The sequence below is a fragment of the Ictidomys tridecemlineatus genome, chromosome 10, assembly GCF_052094955.1.
Source record: "Ictidomys tridecemlineatus isolate mIctTri1 chromosome 10, mIctTri1.hap1, whole genome shotgun sequence".
Taxonomy (NCBI): Eukaryota; Metazoa; Chordata; class Mammalia; order Rodentia; family Sciuridae; genus Ictidomys; species Ictidomys tridecemlineatus.
This window is the reverse complement of record NC_135486.1, coordinates 127,120,321-127,144,046: the sequence shown is the minus strand read 5'-3', so window position 1 is coordinate 127,144,046 and position 23,726 is coordinate 127,120,321. Positions and strand designations below refer to the sequence as shown.

The window sequence follows — 23,726 nt, the reverse complement described above, 5'->3', positions numbered from 1 at the left end:
TCTGAGTGTATTTCTAATAGACAAGCAGTTTTAAGAAATGCATATTTGTCAAGACAGAAAGCACTGATAGAATAAACTTCTGGGGAAATAGCTAAACAGGATAGTGGTAAATAAAGATGAAATAGGAACATGTTATATGAGACTGTTTCACATCCATTATTTCCTTTAATTCTCATAGTTGTACTGTGAGGGAACTATAAAGTCATGCCCATTTTATAGTTAAGAAAACTGAGGTAAAGACTTATCCCAAGAAGCGTAGGACCAGGATCTAAAAATCAGATTTCAAATCAGTTTCTCTGACATGCTGAACCAAATGCTGGCAAAACGTGTTTTTAAGGGATAAGTGATAAAATGAACAAAAAACTAGAAATCAATTAGTATAGCTTTAGTTGTGTGTGTTTGTGTGAGAAAAGGAGGTGTGATCTTCATCAAGTTATTAGTAGCAAGATTTGGAGGTACTGTCTTTGTTATTTCCCTGACCCGAGTAGCTGGTGTATGACTGTTGTGTCATAAACATGCATCTGAATTTTTTGTGAACTTTATGGTAATTGTCATAAATTGTCATTTAAAAAAAATTGAGAGCAAACAAAAAGTTTTCACATAGGCCAACAGAAACTTAAAAAGTCCCAAAACATTACAATAGAACTAGGCCTTTTCTATTGGCCTGAGTTTTTATTTGCATATCAAAGGGTCTGCTCTGGCTTGTGTAGGCACCATGGCATTTACAATGGTGCAGGGCTCATAAGAGTCTCTGGAGTAGCTGAGGACCCAGAACATGCAGAAACACAGAACAGCAGGGGACCACCAAGGGAGTGCATCCACAGGGGACTCCTGTGTCACAAGCCACCACTGTAGCTGTGGGCACCAGGACCTCACTGCTCTTACACTGAAGAAGTGATCTGCACTAGCCAAACAGATGCCCCTGACTCAGTCCAAACCCACAGCTCACACAGGGTCAGCGGGTGCAAACTCTGTACCCAGACAGTAAGACAGACAGTAAGACAAGTGTTGAACTCAGGGACACTCAACCATTGAGCCACATCCCCCAGCCCTATTTTCTATTTTACTTAGAGACAGGGTCTCACTGAGTTGCTTAGCACCTCCTGGTTGCTGATGCTGGCTTTGAACTTGCAATCCTCCTGCCTCAGCCTCCAGAGCTGCTGGGATGACAGGCGTGCGCCACAGCACGGGGCTGAATTGACAATCTTAATCACCTAAAGTCCAAGTTCACACAAAGTTTGGCTCATGGTGTCATGCATTCTCTGGGCTTGGACAAGGATATTGTGACATGGACCATCCTCATAGTATCATACAGAATGATGTCTTTGCCCTAAAAGTATTCTGTCCTCCATCTCTTCATCCCTCCCTGCCCCCTAGGCTTTGGCAACCACTGGTCTTTTTTTTTTTCTTTTTTGTAATTTGTTATACATGACATTAGAAAATATTTTGACCACTGATCTTTTGACTGACTTTTCTAATCTTGCCCTTTACAGAATGTGATGTACTTGGAATCACATAGTATGAAGTCTTTTTCGATCAGCTTCTCTCACTTAGCGACGTGCACTTAAAGTTCTTCTTTTCCTGTCTCGGCCGCTTTTGTCTCGGTAGCACTGACCTGAATTCTGTTGTCTGGATGCACCATAGTGTGTTAATCCTTCCACTGATGGACATCCTGGTTGCTTCCAGGTTTGGGCCATTATGGATATAGCTGCTATGGACAGCTACATATAGGTTTTTGTGTGGACGTAAGTTTTCAACTCTTTGCTAAGGAGCGTGGCTACTGGGCCATACAGTAAGACTATTTTTACTATATTTTACTGTAAAATGGAGAAAAATATTTGATATAGAGACCATACATTTGAGAAGGGTTGATTCCCAACACACTTAAGGAACCCAACTGAATTACGTCTTTTAAGGCTCTGTCTCCAAATACAGTCACCTTCTGATGTACTGGGATTAGGGCTTCTGCTTTGGGGGGACCCATTCAGCCCATGACAGTGACATGACAGCCCATGACAGTGACAGCCCATCCAGATTTCACGTGTCTCATCCTTTAATGTAAATCTTGCACTTCTAAGCAATATGTGGATCTTACTGAAGTCTTAGAGACACACTTGGTGCTAGATGCTTATTCTTCCATATTAAAAAAAAATAGCATTTGTTACTGAGGAAGCAGTAAGGTTTATTTTTCTACATGCTGGAATCCTGCAGAACAGATTTAATGTCTACATCTCTGTTTCCTTGGTCCAAGTCTCATATTCATAATTCCACGTGAAGTCAGGGAATCTGGGAAGGTTCGTCCATCCATCACAGAGGGAGAGGTGGGGCTGAATTTTGTCAGGCCAAAGAAAACATCCCACCCAGTGGTTTTCCTTCAGTGGAATTAAAACAAACCTGAAAATAAGATCTATCCTGAAGATCCTACCATCCACTGAGTTTACAGAAGACCTGTCAAACCCTAAACCTTACACATTCACCCTGGCTCCTGGGCCTGGTTTGCACAGTGATACTCTTGTCTTTAGGAAACTCCCCAAAGATTGTAGGGAGGATTCTCAGAGGATAGTCCCAGGAGAGAGGCTGAGAGGGGAGCTAATGAGGAAGTTAGCAGCCCCTCGAGAGGAGTAGAAAACAAAACCATTTCTTCCAGGTTGTCGGGCCAGAGGAGAGAAAGAAGGCCAAATCCTAGATTTAGAACTCTCTTGAAGGGAAGTATCTGCTGCTCCTAGAGTGACCCACACCTGGCTTTAGGATCTTGTGCTAGTGAGACCAATTGGTCTAGCCAAACACCTACTGCACTGTAGTCTATCTGCTGTAAATTTGCACATGCTCTGCCTTCAACTTCAGTAAACACACACACACCCACACCCACACACACACACACACACACACACACAGATACACACACACCCACTAGCTCAATGCACACAGAATCACAAAGATATTTTCTATGGGGATTTTAATCCCTGGGACGTGGCCATGACCACCTCCACTCACCTGGCACATATTAGGTGCTTAATAAATGTAAGTTGAATACACATTGACGTTGTTTATCATCACAATGAAGGATTACTCAACTCGTGGCACCCTAATGGGGATTATTGGGAATGAAGTCAGGGGTGAGTAAATCTCTACCTACTTAATCATAAGCCCGTCTCTTGGCTTCAACCTCTAACACATAGCAGGAGTTTAGTGGGTATTCATGGGATCTCGGTTCCCCCGTGGTAAAAGACACAAATCCGTAGTTAGGTAGAGAGATAGAGAGGTCTGTGGGTGGACAGGGAGATAGAGGGCCACACAGGCAGGAAAGTAGGCAGGTTGATAGGTCTGTGTCTCCCCAGAGTGTTCTTTTTTTTTTTTCCATTTTTTTTATTGATTGTTCAAAACATTACAGAGCTCATGATATATCATCTTTCATACATTTGACTCAGTTGGGTTTTGAACTCCCCAAATACATAATGCGGACTCACTTCTGTTACATACATTTTTACATAATGGCATATTAGTGACTGTTGTATTCTGCTACCTTTCCTATCCCCTACTATCCCCCCTCCCCCCAGAGTGTTCTTTTGAGATAGTGGGAGCATAAGTCAGTAAAGACGTGAGATGCACAAGTTTCTACTGGTGCAGAGGCCACACAAGCTCCTCTTCTTTTGCCTTTGCCCAACTCCCATCTGAAAGAGGAGGGAAGCTGTCAAGATGGGAAAAACCAGGAGCAAGCCACTTTCTTTGGAATCCTGTAAAGGGAATTAGAACTTCCGCAACAGCACCAGCTTCTATGCCAAAAATCTGATTTTTTTTTTTTTTTTTGGAGAAATTGAAGATTCATTGTACGATGCTAAATCTGGAAGGAACAGCAGGGCTCCACAACCTGCTTCTCTCTCTTCCTCCTTCCTCCCTCCCTTCGTAGGAGCCCAGGGCCCTGACAACAGATGTCCCTTCTCCCAGCCTGCAGCAGACGCCCGGGAGCACCTTGACATGGAGCAACAGCCTGCTAGATTTCGAGGTCGTCTTAGAAGAAAAAGAAATGCAACCACTGTTGAAGTTGGAGAAGAAAATATTGCGTAAACAGAGACCATTTGGTGAGACCTCACTCTGAAAAAGGTCCGTAATTCAAACAAACAGAAAAAAAAAAATCCTAGCATTTCCTCCAGAGGCTAGACTCCTTGTGAGTCATTTCTTTAAGGAGAAAAATGTTAGAATTCAGATTGTCAATTTTCAAAACTGGTTCGGCATTTAGAGAAACAGAGAGTGCCCTGGTTGATGGCAGCCTTCCCTGCCATGCCCCCTTGCAGGAAAGCAGGGGATGAGGTGGTGGATAAAAGGCCTCATCTGCCTGTAAGAGAAAACCAGATTAAAAGGTGTCTGTGTCCGCAGGCCCATGGGTAGGATGGTGCTCTCAGGGTTTCTTCTTCGATGTCTATGAGACTCCATGGCTTCTAAGTGCTTGTGGGTGAGGATCGGTGTGTTTGTGGGTCTGTGCGTCTCTGTGCGTTTACTTACCTTACCTTCAGAATCTTGGGTTTTATTCGCTCTTATTTAATGCAAGAATGATAGCAGTAATTACTGAAGGTTCCTGGGGTATCAGGAAGGAACTAAATGAAAGATGGCCCCAGAGCAGCCATCTGTTCCCGGGGAGCAAGAGGGGCTGGCAGACGGGTATCAGCCCCAAGGACCAGGCTGGTGATTTGCTCTCCGTGGAGAAACAGCCCTGGTTGTGTGGGTTCACAGCCTCCCCTTGAGCAAGAGAAAGCCTGGACTGTGAAGTCGCATCCCTCCCTGAACCAGTGAAAAAGGGGCAGGTGGCAGCAGCTCTTCCCACGCAGGGGCTGGGCGTCTGGAAGCCATAGGTGTTGGAGGCAGATGCCTCTCAGTCCAGATCCTAGTTTTCCCCCACGCCAACTCTGGGGCTTTGGGCAGATTTTATGACTTCTTTCTGGCTTTTTCTTTTGGATGCAAAGTGGGTGAAGCTACTTGTCACATAAGTAGTTTCAGAAAGGGCTCAGGAGTGTGACTGGTAACCCACTCAAGCTGTGGGGTCTTGGCTGCACATCAAATATCTGTGAAACCCATCATTCCATAATCGTAGGGAAGGCAGCTAACATTTATCCAATCATCTGTTCCAAGCCCAGTGTCCACTCCTCATCTTCCCAGAAACCCTATCACTAGGTCATGTTACTAACCAGACAAAGGAAACCGAGATACAGAATAATTTATCCCAGGGAATAATTAGCATTTATTAAATTCCAGACTCTTCTGCCATCTACACGTGTTCTTTAATTATGCCAACTTCTTATAAAATATGTTGCTTTCTTAATTTTAGAGAGAAAGAAAGCAAGACTTCCAAAGAGGTTAAGTAACCCGGCCAAGACTGTCCAGCTCTCTGCCTGTCTTCCTTTAAAGATTCAGAACTTTCTGGAATGCTCATCTCTGTCTTTGGGATTTTCACAAGTAAATGTCACAGGGCTCCCGACTTGACTTTATATTTTCCCAGTCAACAGAGAACTGGGGATGACCTAGACTAAATTAAAGCATGAGGCGTCCAGGGTGTATCCAGGGGGTCTGTTCTGAAGGGTATCACTTAGGTCCTTGCTGAGCGATGAGCTTCTCCATGTGGTGAGCTTCATAGAATTTCCAGAACCTGCCAAACCTTTCTCGATGATTCTTTCCTCCATTCCTCCATCCACCCAGTCCTCCCTCCGTGTCTCCCTCCCTCCCTTCTCCACCTTTCCATCCGTCCCCTATGGGACAGATGACATTATAAGTGCCATGGATCCAGCAGTGAATCAAACAGAGAAAATCTCCTGCTGCCTAGAGCTTAAGGATTTATCAGGAAACACACCTAAGATACAAAAGTCAAATATAAAGCTGTTATTTAGTCATGAGTGTCATGAAAAAAATAATAAAATGAAGGAGAAGCTTGAAATTTCAGGTGCAGTAGCCATTGAGGGCTTCTCTAAGGAGGTGACATTTGAGTAAAGATGTCAGAGGCCAGAGGATGAGCCTAGTGGATGGCCTCAGGAGGAGCAGAAGAGACAGAGGGGACAGACTGGGAAGTCCCCAAGATGGAAACTTGGGAAAGGGAGTGAACTGGGGGAGACGTACTGAAGTGATGGAGTGGCCGGGGGAAGCCAGTCTTAGACGTAGATGGCGAGAACTGAGGGTCTAGTCTGGTGGAATGGAAAACTATGTGAAGACATTAAGCAAAGGCGTCTCATAATCGCACTGAGTCTTAATAGGATCATTAGTTTTAATAGAGCAATTTGAACCAGGGCTAAGGGCAGGAGCGAGGAGACCAGCCAGGAACAATATTGTAATGGTCCCACAGGGGACGGTGGTGCTCCATTGCTTGGGTGCTGAGCCAAGCTGGTGGGTGGGCTGGGAAGAGATCTCACTCCTGTTTTAAAGTAGAGGTGGAAAGACGTAGAACCTGGGAGAGGGAACGTGCTTCTTCTTATTCAGGCTCTCCTGGTGCGTAGAGAAGGGTGACAGGCGCTCTAGGTCCTGGACTCCAGTTGTTTGGGAGGATATTGCCCTGGGTAGCAATCACCAGAGAAAATTGAGGAACACTGGACAAGGGTCCACTGGGTTTGGGAGGAAGTTCGTTTGGGTTCTTCAAAGAGAAGCAGGTGCCCTGGGGGCTAGACATGCAGGTTGGGAGGAATCTTTGGGAAGGGAAGTAGTGGGAGGATGGTGGCTATGGCAAGGAGAGTCTTGAGATGGCAGGGCAGGTCTGAATTGTGCAATAGAAAGGGCAGAGGAAGGAGGGTCGGGAGCAAGGGTTGCCGACTGAGCAACAGCAGAGCTGAGAGGCATGTTTTTTTTTTTTTGTTTGTTTGTTTTTTTTTTTTTTTTGCGGTTGTCGCAAAGAAGATGCCCAGCGTGTAAATCAGGGAAGCCAAATTCATGTTGGTGCCTAAAGGTCAAAGGAGCATGTCAGGAGCTTAGGGAGAGTGGCCTGGAGAAGGAGGGGATGATTGAAGTTAGAAAGAGGATACTGAAAAAGACCGGCATATACTCACAGAGTCCGTGCCTGTGGTGTGCCAGGTGCATCTCGTCCAGCCCTTACAAGAACCCTATGAACAGCACCTATTACCTGTCTCACTTTTTCAAACAGGAAAACAGACGTTCAGAGAAATTAATGAGCACCAGCAGTAAGTCCTGGCTGTGACTAGGACAGCGGCATCCCAGAGTCTGTCCTCTCCTTGTGCTGGGAGCTCAGATGGCTGTCCCTTGCTCCCTGGGTGCTGTCAAAGAGTGTGGGAGGGTATTTTGGAGGAAGATCCAGGCTCAGACCACACAATTGTCATGATGCTGCTTCCTGCTCAGAACTTTCCTTTGGTGGCTTCGATACAGCATGACAACTCTCTGAACTTTGTGGAAACGAGGTTAGAAGGCTGTATTCACCGCTCTGTGGGAGTAGGGATATAAATCTGGGTTCCTATTTTTGAGGGGGGTCAAAGGGTATTGGTGACGGAGGGTAAGGTGGTGGTTGGCTGTAGGTCCAGTGTGATCCAGCCCCACTCCAGACTCTGATAGGGCCACTTAACGAGGACGGGGAAGGACTGCAGCTAGCTTAGCTTCCTCTCCATCGGCAGGATTTCATCCATATTGGTGTTCAATCAATGTTTACCGAATAATTATTTTAAAAAGTGTTTTAACAAATACATGCATTTCAGAGAGTGATCAGCTCATGTGCTTGTACCGAGAAGGAGAGTTTTTGCTGAAATCTCTCTCTCTCCATCTCAAGGACAGACAACAGGAGCAATGATGTCGTATTCTCTCATGCTCATCCAGTCTGCTGGAACTCACGGGCCTCGGGATTCCTTATTTTTTTTTTTCAGTGAGCTTTCAGAACACAATACATCACCCTAAAATTTGTGGCTGAAAACCGTAACCATCCCATGATCTCACATGTCTCTGTGGCTAGTCAGAAGGGCTGAGGTCAGCTGGCAGCTTGCCAGGAGCTGCCTGGCATAGGAAGGTCCCATTCATGTCTGACAGCTGGCTCAGTGTCAGCTGGACTTGACTCAGCCGTGTGACCCTCCTTATCTAACAGGCTTAGCGCTACGGGAAGTTCATGTAAGCACGGCCACAGGGTCCCCACAGCAGCAGGTGTGCAGATCCTAACATGTCAGCCCTCTCTGCTGGCCTGGTACACCGGCTGATGCCCCACGGGCCACGCACGTCACATGAGCAAGGCCAGGCTTAATGATTAGAGGAATAAATTCCCTCCTTATGGGAAGAACTGCAAAGCCGTCTGGTAAAGAGAAGGCTCTCTAAGCATGGGAGACATTTGAGGCCACACCACAGGGTCCCTGGATCTAGTCATCAGCAACAGCCCCTGCGCGAGGGCACTCTTTCTTCTTTACGTCATTTTATTTGAAGTTTCTTGACAAGTTCTGTGCTCATTTTTCCATTCTAGTCTGTTCTTGAATTTGGGGACATCCGCTCTGAATGGGCCAGACTGGGGATTCTTCTGGACATGGCTTTTGTAAAGTCTTAACTCTTTCCACCATGAGACCATTGCTTCAGCTTCTGTCCGTTTGTCCATGCATCCGTCCATGCATCTGTCCACCCATCCTGGATTCCATCCATCCATGTGGGAAATGTTGAATGAACTCTTCACTCCTGCTATGCCTGGCCGAACCCCAACAATCAACAACTGTGACTGGTAGAGCCAATGAATTCTTGCTTAGTGACGCCCCGGGCAGTTGAAAGGTAGCACACCGCAGCCATAGAGCGTAACTCTGGAGCCATTTATCGTTGGGTTCAAACCCACTTCCGCCATATACCAGCCATGTGGCCTTGTGTGAGTTGTTCAGCTCCAACCTCAGCTTATCCACCTGCAGGGTTAGTGACGGTGCCTACATGGTGGGATCACTGAACACACACACATACACACACACACACACACACACACACACACACACACACACACACAGTGAGAGAGAGGGAGAGAAGGGTTCCTGGGGTTCCTGGCTCATCTTAATCTCATTGTTTTGTAATGTTCCCGCTTTATTACCATCACAAATTCTGTTGATCCAAAAAGACAAGGTCACTGCTCTGCTAGAACCTCCATTTTTGAGGATTGGACAGACAGTTAACAGGCAAACAACCAGATAACTAGACCAGCTCGGATCAGCAGGCTTTCCACAGCTCAGCTGGGTCTGACAGTGATCTCTGGGGTGTGGGGGAGACGGGAGGCAGAACACCAGGTGTGAGTCCAGAGGCACAGGAGGCTTCCTGCTCTTCTGTGTGGTCCTACGGGGAGGCAGAGGGGCCAGTTCCCCTCCTGTGTGGCAGGAGTCATTTATGGTACCACCGAGACCCTCAGCCGTCTGCTTGTGTCCATGTGCCCAGCCCCGTCTGCCGGCTCCCCAAACCTCTTCTCCTCCCAGGCACAGAGAGAGTGTCTCGACGCCTTCTGTGGCAGGGCAAGAATGGACTTCAGCGGTCCCTGGGGAATCTTGCCCCTCTATGGGACAGCTGCTGAACCCTGTGTGGGACTCGGGGACTGTATGCACAGCAGGCTGTGACTCCAGGCTCCAATCCTGCGCTTACGAATGATCTGGAGTCTCAGGCAGCCCTTGGTATGACTGATGGGCAGGTACCTGGCCACGGGGAGACCTGGCGGGGTCACGTGGTGTGTGAAGGTTATGGCCAGGTGTGTGATCAGCACACCTAAGGACCACGGGCCTGAAACCCAGGGCAATAATTTTTACTTCTGACCCCCTGCTTCCTAGAAGATTGATGGATACAGATAAAACGCCCAACAGCACACACATTAGGACCCGAGGCCATAACTCAGGCAGGGCTGCTGCTCCTGGGCTAGCGTTCCTTTCCTCCTGCAGAGATTTCAGCAACATAAATGCAGAAAATCCAGGAATTTCAGAATTGGAAGGTATATAACCTCCACAATGAGACCTAAACCCAAAGTGACCTAAAATCCCCTCCAGTGAGACCTGCACCAGTCTCTCTTCATTCCTCAGCCACATTACCTTCTAGATCATTCCTAGAAGAGGGCATCCTGATCTTTTTCATGATTTTGGATGTGTCATTTGTGCAAAATGGACTCGAGCAAGTGTCACTTGGTTGGTGGTTCCAGGAAATCCAGTTCTACACTGGCTTAAGAAAAGTAAAATATAATTATTGACTCACCTAATGAAGGACTTCGTGTAGGTTTGGCTTCAGGTACGGTTTGTTCAGGACATATATTCTGTTAACAGGATCCAGCCTTCGGTGCAGCCCTTATGAATGGCTCTGTTCCCGGGACCTACTGTCATTCTTGGCAGCTTCAAGGTTCTCCCCTTATGGTTACAAGATGGTTCCAACAGCTGCAAACCCCCCAATCTTACAGCACGAGGTACAGTGGGAATCCATACTCTCCTGCCTCCCCCAGCAACTGTTCCTCAGTCTATAATTAGTCAAAGAAATAGAACCTGCTGACTGGCCCAGCCCCCCTGGAGTGTGGGGTGAGGCCATCCCACTCAACCAACAGAGCCAAGAGTGAGGGGCTGGTCTCCCAAAGGACATTCTTTGTATTAGAGGAGGCAGGAGGGAACCTGGGCTGGAGACGGTGTGTCTTTCCCACAATTTTTCTGCCTGGAGAATTCACTCATCGTTGACACTTTAGTTAATCTACCTCTTTTCCAGGTGGAGTTAGGTCATTTCAACTCTGGGCTTCCGTAGCTCTTCAGAGTGAACGTTCTTGTGTCACATTGGGTTGTTCCTTTGCAGGTCTGGTCTCCCCCGTGAGGGGGAACCATGGGACCTTATTCACATTGGAAAAGCCCAGCTGGATGACTTTGTGCTACCTGTAGAGTTGGCATTAGTAAATGTTTGTGGAATGAGAAGATACTATCCTAGGTCAGCCTTGGATTTTGTTTTCGAGATCCTCACTATTAAATTCTGAGCCTCTTGCCTATTGATCCGGGCCCTACCTTACAATGCGGCTCATCTTATTCAGGAGTCGTACCAGCTAACACAGAATCCCTCTCAAATTCATGAAATCTCAGAACCTGTGAAGGTGACCCTAGGGTCTTTGTAGTTACAATGGCGTTCACGTGAGGTTCTGATGAGTCCAGGTGGCCTCTATCCATTGACTGGTTTGTTTATGAGACAGGAGGTATTTGGTGACAAAGAGAGAGGCACCCGGGGAGGAAAGCCACGTGCCGATGGACGCAGCGATCTGGATGGTGCAGCCACAAGCCAAGCAATGCTGACGACCACCAACAGCTAGACCAGGGGCAGGAAGGACTTCCCCCACAGTCAGGGTCCTCAGACGAAGCATGGCCCAGCTGACACCTTGATTTCAGGCTTAGCCTCCAGATCTACAACAAAATAAATGTCTGTTGTCGTCAGCCACCAGTTTGTGGCTTTTTCTCACAGCAGCCCCAGGGCACAGGTGTCGTGATCATTCTTAACCGCAGGCCGTTCATCCTGCGCAATCTTGCAGCTCGTCTCTGCTCATGAATCCACTCGGCCAAGGTTTACTGGGTATTTACTGTGTGCAGGTTCTGAGGCGATGGTCGAGAGAACAATGTGCCTCTCAGCAGCTTCTAGTCAAGCAGGAAAGCAGACAGGCCAAGGGCACTTGCTGGAACTTGTGTCTCCGTGGAAGGAATCTGTGTTCTGGAGAGCATGTCCCAAGGTCATGGTCAAAGTGCTAAATCTGGAGTCAAGTGCATCTAAGTTTTGATCTTAGACCTGTCACTCAGTCTCTGGCATATTGTCTTTTAACCCCTATCAGCTTCAGTGCCATTATTTTAAATTGGGCGTAATGATGGAGTTGTGTTGAGGGTTGCATGAGCTCATGGCCTGTCCCCAATACACTGCTATCTTCATAGCTTGTTAAAGATTGGAAAGAGCAATTGTCCCCCACCTCCCAAGTCCTCTCCTAGGTTAATGCATCCCAGTGTCTTCAACCACCAAACACCCATCACTTCTCTGGGTACATTTATTTCACGGTCTATCAGAACTGTACCGAAACTTATAAGGAAAGGCACAGAAGAACAGAAATGTCACCTCCCTTGCTCTAGAACTCTACCCCAAATAATGCCACCCAAAAGTGATCTGACCGTCTTTGAAAGCCGCATAACACCGTGGACCAGTACTGGACGGCAGGCTATGAGATCCAGCCAGGTGCATTCACACCTGCTTCCCCATTAAGGGTTTGTCCAGATGGCTGTTGGGCCCCAAGGGCAGGACCTTGTGTTTACCTCTGTTCAATTTCATGTTGTGTAATTCCGCCTTCCACACCAGCTGGTGCAAGTCTTCTGGGAGCCTGATTGCATTTGGTAGCATACTGCCTGCAAGGTAAAGTCCCAACTTGGTATCACACACGGTTTTGTGTCAGCCTTTATTTTAAGCCCTCAATGAAAATATTGAATATCAGGCCAAAGCTGAGACTCCCTTCCCTCCTGGCTAATGTAGTGAATCTATCTTAAGGTTTCTAGTAGCGGGTTCTGGAAAGACTCGTGGGAAGCCTTGTCCTCTGCCTGCTTCAGGAACACACCTGAAGGTCCCCGTTCCTCTGTCTTCTAGCTGGAATTTTTGGAAAAACCCCAGGCCTCAAGAGGAAACGAGGATGTCCCTAACTCAAACATGTCAACCAGATTCTAGGCCCAGCTGCCCTGAGCAGAACCATTTAATTCTTAAAGAGTTCCATTTAATTCTGAAAAATTCCAGAACTTTCTATAGGTTTATCAGATGTATCCTTGGGTGAGCATCGAACCCCACACTTTAGGAGGTCATTAGAAAATAATTGTCATAGCTGTCATTATTCACCTTTATTTGGCCTTTGCTTTGGGGCAGAGATAATACACTGCCTCACTTAATCCTTTCCACAGAATTGTGAAGGGTAGAGGAATCTGAGGCTAACAAAGGTTCAAAAAGCTGTCAAAGGGCAACCAGTGACAATAGGAATGCAGTGATACAGACTCATCTTTCTATCTTGAGGCTCAGGACGACAACAAGCTCCTTTGGGTACTAAGCAGATTTCTTTATATGACTCAGCAGGTTGTTTATGGGATTAACAGGGTCATGAAATATCTTCAATTACTGGCCCCTGTATCCCAGAAACTGTAGGTTGGGCATGGCTGTCCTGTGCCTCATCTGTGCTCCTCCAAGAGCCTAGGTCTGAGCCTGGCCTGCGTCTTAACCCTCAGTAGCTGCTGGCTGAATGAACAGCAGGGCGAGGGGCAAGTGCGCCCTCCACCTCTCCTATCAAGCAAAAGGCGAGCGTGATTTAGAGCACTTTAATTTTGACACGCCACGGTCTCTGTGCAGGAGTTCTTAGAATCCCAAATGGGAGTAAATACTTTCCTCCCAGTGTGCGGAGAATTAATTAAGGTTTCTGACACCCTTTCAAATTCCTTAGAATATATAGCAGCTTTCATCTGACTAAGTGCAAGGCAGCATTATGGAGCCATTACGGGGCCTGGTGCTAATGGGCATTTGTCACCCCCTCCCCTTGCTACAGTGCGTTAGACCTGTGCGTCCCCCCTGGTAATTGCTAAATAACTCACAGAGTGCTTGGGTTGCTAAATTAAGAAATGAAATAATAGAGTGAAAATAGGAACAGGCGTGTGGGATGAATAGAGATGTCCTCACACAGAGGTTTTCCTGGCTTGTATGTCTTTTAAATAAAGAGCACGGCTCCAGTTCGCATGGCCATAATGGATTTTTATAGACTCTGGGACAGTCCAGTGGTTCTGCGGGAGGAGGTGGTGGTGGCTGGGCTGGATGGGTGGTCTCCTCTAGTTCTGCCTGAAATCCTCTTCGATACGGGGGATGAGTCTTCTGACACAGATTTGAGGACAGATGGCTGACCCATCAGAGAGGTAAGTGGGAGGGACCAGCTGGCTTTCAGAACAGCAGGAAATGCCTTTTCAACCACCATTTAGAAACAGGCGGGGAATTCACGGGAGGGACAGACCTGGTGGGAAAGATAAATAAGCAAGAATGGTTGACGTGGGGTGCAACAGAAGTGGGGACCCCTTGTAGGCCAATTGGGCAACATCAATTCACTTAATGATCAAGACCTTGTTAAAAGACAAAATTACAATAAATCTAGTTTTGCAGATCTTCATGGGCTTAACTTGTGATTCTAGAATTGGTCGGCAGTATAATACGCCAAGAAATGGTTCAGAATACTCCACCTCACCACCTGAGTGGGTTATATTTATGGCCAGAGAAAAGGAAGTGACGCAGATAAAATGGAAGTAAGCCTGATTGGTCACAGCTCCTGTCAATCTCATTTGACCGTGGTTTGACCATTTGGCTGCTTGGGATTGGCTGAGACTTGACTCCTTGTCACCAGTGTAGGTTGCTCTCAGTTTACACATCAAGTTAGGTTACAGTTTAGGAGGTGTGGAGAAACTTTTAGGCCAAACTTTTTAGGTTTGGAGGCAACATGAACCCCCAACTTAATTCAACAATATTCAACCCCATTTTTGAGTGTTTTCATATCTTTTTCATATGACAATATAAATGAATTCTGAAGAAAGGAACTTTATCCAGTCTATAGAGATATAAAGTTAAAATCAGAAAGGTCAATAGAGAGGGCTGGAGTTGGGGCTCCGTAGTAGAGCACTTGCCTGGCATGTGTGAGGCCCTGGGTTCAATCCTCAGCACCACATGTAAATAAGTAAAGAAATAAAAGATCATTTGACAACTAAAAAAATACATTTTATATATATATGCAAATAGAGAAGCAAATCCCAAGGAATATAGATCATTCCTGAGATGCACTTGAGATTTGTTTAGTGTTTATGAGATATGTAAAATTAAGATCAACTTATCCCTAGATATATTAGCTGATTTTTTCCCCTTGAATCCTTAGACATCAGTGTGGCAACACAGAACACCTGGATGTCCAGACAGACACTCAGAAGGAAACTGAGTTTTGAGGCATGAGCTCCTAGTGAAGTGTTTATTTAGGGGCAATGGCCAGACAGCTGCTGATTGATGTCTGAATTGTGGACCAGATCCCAAGATCCCAGGTTGCTGTGAGATTCTGGGCAGGTGGCCACCTGGGTGGAAGTCAGAGGAGTGAGAGTGGAGGGGACAGAATGGAGAGCCTGGTGATGTTCAGGGGAGGGCCTGTCAGCAAACTCAGTGACCCACAGGGATAGCTCCAATAAGGACCAGTCTCACTGAGAATGCACGTTATTTTATCAAAAATATGAAAGGTTACAGATTCACAGTCTAGCCTCTTTTCTAGAGGCAATTTGTGTGTGTGTGTGTGTGTGTGTGTGTGTGTGTGTGTGTGTGTTTGGTATGGGAATTGAACTCCAGGCTACTTGGCCACTGAGCCACATCCCCAGCCCTATTTTGTATTTCATTTAGAGATAGAGTCTCACTGAGTTGCTGAGCACCTTGTTGTTGCTGAGTCTGGCTTTGAACTCAGGATCCTCCTGCCTCAGTCTCCTGAGCCGCTGGGATTACAGGCATGCACCACCATGCCTGGCTTCTAGGAACAATCCTAATGGAAAGGTCTTCTATCTGAGCAGAGGCAGCCAACCAACCTTCTTTTAAAGCTTTGCTTTGGTATATTCTGATACTTTTGCTTTCAGACCCCCAAATACCAAAGTGTCTCCTTGGGGGTAAAGGAGGCCTTTGCTTTCTATTTTCTGTCTTTTGATCTCAATAAGAACAGAGCAGCTTCTTTTCCCTCTTTTGCAGCTCTGACAGTATCCCAGCACTCACTGAACTGCATTCACCTCTGAGAATCTTTCTCATCCCCTTCTCATCCAGGTAGGATTTACTTCCTCCTGTGGAAGCTTCCTGAAGCACTGGGTCCAGAATGTGGAAGAGAAGAGCTCAGAAATCTGCAGGGTGATAGTCCCCCCCAGTCTAGCACGAGCTTGTGCAAGTTGATGTTCCTAGAACTACATTGCAGATTTAGGAGAGAGGGTGAATTGGAGGGTTAGGGGTACTGACGGGGGTGCCGACTTCATGTCGTGTAGTTTTGACTGCTTTTGCTGATGGTGGCTCGCCTCGCTAGGAAATTTCTTTGCACGTGTGCAGTGAAGGCGACTCATCTTCCAGCTCCAGGGAGAACTCAAGCTGCTTCACTTTGGGTCCCACTGAAATGTCAGTGCTGAGACTCATGTGTTCACCGGGAGGCGCAGAACCACCGTCCACCCTGAGGGCTGATGAGCACTCTGAGCCACTGCAGTGGGGACTTGTCCCTCTGGGGTCTTTCAGATAATGCAAAGCAAATCTTGGTTAACAGAACAGGCTGCTCTTGTTTGAACCATGCACAGGAGAAAAACACGTTGGTAGCTGTACCTACCAGATCTCCTTGAGAAAGGAAATCAACGTGGAGATGCCTGGGGCTCACGGGACCCATGGAAAGCAGGCAGGGACACAGAGCGCCCCCAGCCCCTTCCCCTTGTGGTGCCAAGCTGTCCTCCTGGGTGGAGGATGGACGACTTCTGGGCTTTGCCCACTTTCCCGAGTTCCTGCTTGAGAAGTGGGAAGGGTTTTTCTCTATGCACTCATGTCTGGTATTATTCTGGACTCTTCTATTCCTCCAGACTTGGTGTCACTAGGGAGCCGGACAGATTCCAACCCTCATGCTTCTGTCTGCTTCTTCTCCTGGCCTGGGGGACATTTTTATTTATTTATTGTAATGGAGGAAAACCTCATTCTCACAGATCCACGAGCATATTCTTCTAGGCCTATGATTTAGCCCCAGATTTTGGGCTTTTGAAACTCAAAAGATACAGGCTCTTAAACTAAAAAAAAAAAAAAAAAATCCTTTTGCTCCAGACTGGAGTCCCTGCCTTGAGTTTCAAAGGCCTGAAGTTCTGAACCTCAAAGGCCAAGTTCTGACTCTTTCTCTCTTTGGATTCGTACTGAAAAAAAAGTTCTACACTGAAGACCTTGGACGATAGGCATACTCCAGCTGTTGAAGGGGTAACAGGAAATATCTGGAAGAAGAACAAATTTAAAAAAAGAAAGATGACATCAGCTGTGGCTTCACAGTCACCCATGGCAATCCCCCCCCCCTCCCCAAGAAGGGACGTGGGATGCAGGTTGGGCTCATCTGTTGCCCTGCAGCGGGGATCAGATGGTTTCTACAGTGCCCAGGAACGTAAGCGTCTCCTGGAGTTTGTCGAAAGAAATCGACAAACCCTTATTGACTGTTTACCCAGGAATCAGCGAGTGACTCCTATTGACTGTTTACCTGAGAATAAGCTGTGCTTTTGCATCCCACACCTTAGGTTCAGAGCAACCCTAGGAAGTAAGCATTATTATTCTTTTTATTTATTATTCATTTTTTTTTCAGATAGCAAAACTGAGACTCAGTGAGATTCGTCACTTGGTTAGTTTTCATTGGGGATGGGACTAGGAGTCAAACCCAGCTGAGAGCGATATCTATCATCCAAGTAAAAAGAAGTAAAGGAGCCAGGCAGGAATCCCAGCGGCTTGGGAGGATTGCACGTAGGAGGATTGCAAGTTCGAGACCAGCCTCAGCAACTTAGCGAGGTCCTGAGTAAGTTCGTGAAAAAGGGCTTGGAAGGGGGCTTAGTGGCTAAGCATCTCTGAGTCCACCCCCCTCCCGGCACCAAAACAACACCAATAACAACAAAAGAAGTGGAAAACATTTAAAAGAAAGCTCAACATCTCAGAAGGGTAAAGAAAGAGGCGGTGTATGGAGGTGTCCAGTCTCCCGGCTGTTACGCGTGCCGTTCCTGGAGACCTTAGAAGGCTTTCCCTTTCATTCTTCAAGTCTCAGATCAAAATATCTTAGAGATCATCGCTGGTCACCCTTTCCACAGATACATTTGGTCAAATCCTGTTTCGTTTCTCAAATCACATCGCTTTTTCTGGAGTGATCTTTGCACTGACTGGTGTTCTTCGGCACCCGCTGTCTTCTGGTTTCTAGAATCTTCAGAACGTGGCTCTTTGAAGGCTCTGGCCTCTTGTTTATCCCTGGTGTTGGGAACAGTGGATCAATTGTCCCTAGATTCGTTTACATGGTTTGGGTGCAGGAGAAGGGGCCACAGGAAGGGTGTGTGGAGAAGAGTCTCCCTGTGGCCTGTCTCTGGGCCACATTCCAAAATACAAGTGACATGCCAACCACTTGGGGAGTGTCGGAAGCTGCTGAGGACGGCCTGGCCGGTGGGCTTTAGGTTCCCTAAATGAGGATCAGAAGGCACTTTCCAAGTTTAGCTTCATTTGTTTATCAAAGAAATGAAGCTTTTTTTTTTTAAAAAAGCCTTTGTCCTACATCACAGCTGGGATTCAGCAAGAGGGGAACTTCCGGGCCTTGAACTTCAGAGGAACCAAATGTGGCTAAAACAGTGGGTTTTTTTTTCCAACTCTGAAATCATCCAGAAATGTGATAAATTCAGCTTATATTCCCCAGGCTGCGGGGAGCACAGGGCAGCGCTGACATTTTTACCTGAAACCCTCTGTGGGGCCGGGAAGCTGCCCCCACCCGTCCTGTGTCTCCAGCGTTTGGAAGGATAATGCACAGGGGTGTCGCCCCCCACCCCAGAAGCTTCGCCTGCTGTCTGGATATCAGGAGAGCGAGGAGTCTTCAAGCAGAGAACCCCAGCCCATGATCCAGTCCTCCGAAATTCAGCTTGTGTATCACCATCACGAAGTTTTATCATATCTAAGCACCGCTAGTGTTTACTATACGCAATATACTGTGTCTCTGTGTGTGTGTACGATATCACAGTTATCACACAATACATATGTGTGCACCTAAACACTTAATATCTTTTGACTCTTTGCACTTAAATACTTTATGCAGGGTGCGTGCGGTGGCCCATGCCTAGAATCCCAGCAGCTCAGGAGGCTGAGGCAGGAGGATCGGAAATTCAAAGCCAGCCTCAGCAACTTAGTGAGGCTGTAAGCAAACTAGTGAGACTCTGTCTCAAAAAATAAAAAATAAAAAAAGGGTGGGTATGTAGTCCAGTAGTTAAGTGCCTTTGGGGGTCAATCCCTGGAATCAAAAAAACAAACAAGCAAAAAAACCAAACAAAAACAAAAACAAAACAAGAAATCCCTTTCTATTGTTAATATGAATGGGAAAGAAATGAAAAAATGCTGGGCGTGGTGGTGCACGCCTGACTTCCCAGTGGCTTGGGAGGCTGAGGCAGGAGGATTGAGAATTCAGAGCCAGCCTCCGCATTGGTGAGGCCCTAAGCAACTCAGTGAGACCCTGTCTCTAAATAAAATACAAAATAGGGCTGGGGATGGGGCTCAGTGGTTGAGTGTCCCTGAGTTCAATCCCCAGTACCAATAAAATAAAATAAAATAAGATGATAAAACCCAAATCCTCTCACTTTGGATAACTAGAAGGGAATTATAGGACAAGGAGAAGAAGAACCATGTCACGGTCACTATGGTCTCTGCCTGTTAAACACGAGAGGTTGTTAGCAGAGGTTGTTAGCCTTGGAGGACGGGAGAGCCATAGGATTTAGGCTTTGTCTTTCCCTTTTGGGTAAAGAATGGAAACGGGGGCGCCTTGTTTATTCTGCATTTGGGAATGATCTTCGTACCCCCTGAAGACCTCTGGAAAAAACGTCTTAAGTCACCGTCTTGTTTGTCCAAAGCCGTGGGCGCTCCACCACTCACCAAATCTGGGATCCCATCTGTCACATCTGGCCACGTTGTCACCCAGCCTGGCTGAGCATCTGTGGTGAGGGTACGCAGCTCCGTCTTGTGAAGCCATCCGCTCCAAGTCCTCTCTCGCTCTCTCTCGCTCTCTCTCTCTCTCTCTCTCTCTCTCTCTCTCTCTCTCTCGCTCTCTCTTTGGGTGAGAAAGTTCTGGAACAGGAGTTTGGCTGGGGCGAGAAGGAGCGATTTCCTGGAGAGCCTCTGAGCAGGCGAGACCTTTGAGCAGACGGGGAGCAGCATTTTAAAAGGCACAAGAAGAGCTGGCAGCGCCTACTTTGGGGGAAAATCGCAAAGGTTCATTTGGTGTGACTGGATCTGGACAAAATGCCAAAGCGACAGCCAGGGCGGGGGTGACAGGAGAGGTGGGAGATGAGGGGGGCGGCAGCCAGACCCCCGGAGGACCTGCGAGGTTGTGTTTCCGACTCTGCTCTGCAGTTCTCACGCCGCCACGGAGCCTGCTGGCCTGTCCCTGGCTCTGGTATTTATAGGTAAATCCTATTTGGGTGGCAGTCGCATTGCGCTCTGGAGGAAGTCTATTTTTACTGCACGACTCTATTGATGAGTTTTGGGGGTGGGTGGAAGGGGATGTGAGAGCTTCTAGGATTTTGTTTTGCCTCGTGAGAGGCGCAGGCTGAGAGTGGAGTTTCTAAGGACGGTAAAAATGGATTCGGAGAAGGTCTCCTAAGGACGCCAAGGGGAATGACAGATGTGTCCCGGGAGCACCGTGGTGAGGTCGCTGTTCTCTAGACAATGGCAGAAGTGAGTGGAGACGGCAGCTGAGCCTGTGTGGTTTGTTCTGGGGGTGAGTCGAAGCCACATGGGGCGGGCAGGACCGTGGATCTGGGGTGCAGTAGTAAGCCAGCTGTCGCAGGGAACGCCCACAGTCATGCCCGTGGTTATAAATATGGCTCAAGATCACCTTGGCTCTCAGGGCTGGCAAGTGGGACCTCTTAGCCAGTGGTCAAGGGCAATTTAATTCCCAGGTACCACTGACCTGCTCATGGCAAGGCAAAGTGGGATTCGACAACCCAGGGCAGCCTGCACGGACACAGAAGGCCCTGAGTGTCAGGAGCCAGGATGGTGAGTGTGGAGGCGGAGGGTCTCAGGGTTTGCGTGGACCCCAGTTTTTGGTGTGGGTCGCACGCACATCCGTTTTCCCACCAGCCACTCGACATCCACAAGGATAGACCTCTATGTCATTCATAGGTTAGAAAGTTGAATCTGATCGTAAGATGTGACTGATGGCCATACGTCAGGTTCCGAGAAGAGCTGGCACTGTCCATGGAGGCCTGCTTCATCGGTGTCACTTGGGACACGTGTTGTACACTGTAGTGCCGAACAATTCCATTGGCAAAAATTCAATTTGCATTGGCCTAAAACCCAGAAGAATGAAACTTAGTGGATCTAAGAGGCGAAAAGTCCGGGGGAGGGTCTTTAGGTAAAGCTTGATCTAGAAGTTGAAATGATCTAAATCAGATTTCGGATTATGTCATTTATCTTTAAGTAGATTCCATTTTTTCTTTGTTGTGATAAAATGGTTGCCATTGCTCCTGCCTTCACAGCCACCCCAGTAGAATGGTGACTTCTTTTAACAAAACAATTACAGGAAATTCAAAGACTGGAATGATGTGGACTCTGACTCCCCCTGTTTGAGTCATGCACATGTCCCTGACTCTCACTGATGTCAGAGTGCTAACTGGCTTTTATGGGGGAGGTTGAAACCCCAAGTACTTACCTTTAGAGCTGGCAGTGAGCTCAATTCCAAGGAACACTCATGGAAGGAGAAGTGGAAGAAGAGTTCTATCGATTCAAAAAAAGAAGAATGAATGAGTGGAGAGCAAGCTCTAACCTTAAAGATTCAAACAGGAGCTACCCAAACCAGTCACACAATAGGCTCATAATCCTGGAAACTTGGTGCTATTTCAAAGGCCTGTGATAAAACCAGCCCCTCAGGCCACAGTGGCCCAAATCCCAATTTTGATAACATCCTCCTTCCTGAGCCAGATCCACTGGCTCCTTTCAGAGCTGCTGACACCAGGTGATGGATGAGGGTCTCCGGGTTTCCAAGGCACTGGGTTGCCATTGACTGTTGTAACCTTGAGCTACAGGCTCTATTGGCAGTATTTAACACAAATCTGTTTTCCAACCTTGTCAGATCCCACTTCAGCCTGCACCACGGGAGGAGAAGTCGAATGCTAAATTGATTTCTTTAATGGGGATGCTCTGCAGCAGATAGCAGCTCTTCTGGAGATGCATTAGTCGGATTACAATGGAATCTTTTCTCACTTGCTCTTATGGACTCTTCTTTGCTAGAAGGATGGGACTCTGATCTTATCATTTCCCTATTTTTTTTTTCTTTTCTGAGTCAAGATCAAAAAACCTTGGGACTCTCCTCTCCAGCCTCTAGGTTAGAAGCAAGGTCTTTCCAGCTACTAGAGTCCCCAGAGAAGATGGACATTTGCAGTGCGTCCTTCCTGAAAATGACTAGTATCTCGGTGCTTCTTAGAAACTTAGGCGCAGTAAGTGGCTGGAATCACAAGAACAGAAACTTGCTTGGGAGTCTGAGGGGTGGCTTATACTTGTGACTCTTAATGGGATATATTCTGAGATACGTTGGTGATTTTTCTAGAACTAGGGAGATTGTTTGGTAAGGATCCTATTTCCATGTGTAAAGAAAATGACAATGAGATATAGATTGTCCTTATTATGTGCTATATTATATGCATTATCTCACTTAGTCTTCACATCAGTCCCATGAGATGCAACTTGTTGTTACCCTCACTGCCCAGATAAGGACACAGAGGTTCACAGAAGCTCCACAATTTGGCCCAAGTCACACAACTAATAACATGAATAGCAGGGTCTGTATTCCCACCTGTGCCTAACTCCAAAGGATGTTCCCTTAGCCACCATTATGTATGTTTTCCCATGAGAAGATATCACAAACCAATTGAAGATGGATGTACTACCACCACGAAGAACCCAGTGTTAGATTTTGGAGTGCGACACAGAGAGAAATAAAAATGGGAAGGTTCTTTCCAAAGCATATCTTCTTAGCCCATGTATCATACCAACTTATGGGGATGGATCATCCTGATGTGTTAGATGTGATCGATGACATGTGTTGTGTTTTCATGGAGGATGAAGTCTGAACCAGTGCTATTTTGGCTATTTGGGGTTTTTTGGGGATGTCAGGTAGATTTTCTTCCTGGAGAAAAACTCAGTATTTTTTTTTCCTATCTTAGAATCTATAATCTGTTTTCTCTTCAGTCTTCCAAGATCTGACCTTTCTGGGAAGTCAGAGGCAGCTTAACAGAGCTTTTCAACCAGAAAGGGTGTACTCTCTGAACCTCAGTGTCTTCGTCTGTATAATGGAATGGTACACCTGTTCGACACACAGGATAACTTGTGAGGGTTACATGGAAGAATGTGCACGAAGGATTCAAGAGATGCCAGCAGCTACTGTTTTGTTCCCATTTGCTGAGTCTCCATGTTTTGCGTCTCTCAAATGAAGAAGATGGATCAGCTCCATTTTCTGAAGCATGAATGAATCAAACGGCTAGGGCTGGCTGGGAGAGAAAGGACTCAAGAAACTGAGCTCCATGGACATGAAGGGTCAGAAACAGATGAAGCATGTTCAATCTGACTGAGGACCTGGCTGTAGACAAGAAATGGTCATTAAAGGTGGCTGTTGGCACTCAGAAAGTCCAGAAAGAAATCATGGTGTGACATACCAGCCTAGCAGATTCTGGTGAACCTGTCCCTGGACATTAGGGGCTGAACCAGACCCAGTTCAGAGCTTGCACATACTGGGTATGTGCAAGGTGGTGGACAGGAGGTGAGGTTCTCCTTACTCTTGTTGTACAGGGAAACCACTACAGAAATTAGTGGCTGTGGATGGACGCTATACCAGGATCACACATTATACGTTTCAGGAATTTCAGAGTGTTTGCTTCTACTCCCCGAAGATTGGAAGTAACTCAGCAATGGAAGCAGGAACCACCTGGTGGCATCTCACCCTCATGTCTAGTGGCATTGTGGCCATCGCTGACCTCAGTGCTGAGATTGCAGGATGTACACTTAGC

General features: G+C 46.9%; 1 protein-coding gene across 3 annotated transcripts in view; it reads left to right on the top strand.

Moving 5' to 3' along the window:
• Hs3st4 (heparan sulfate-glucosamine 3-sulfotransferase 4) overlaps positions 1 to 23,726 on the top strand; it is a 340,113-nt gene that overhangs the window by 136,143 nt on the left and 180,244 nt on the right. Inside the window, exon 1 of one of the 3 annotated variants that reach the window (XM_040277297.2) lies at positions 3,932 to 4,101. The exons of the other annotated variants lie outside the window; for them this stretch is intronic. The gene's annotated coding sequence lies outside the window, so the exon portion shown is untranslated. Of the gene's footprint in view, positions 1 to 3,931; positions 4,102 to 23,726 lie in introns of those variants that run through there. 3 annotated transcript variants of the gene reach the window in all.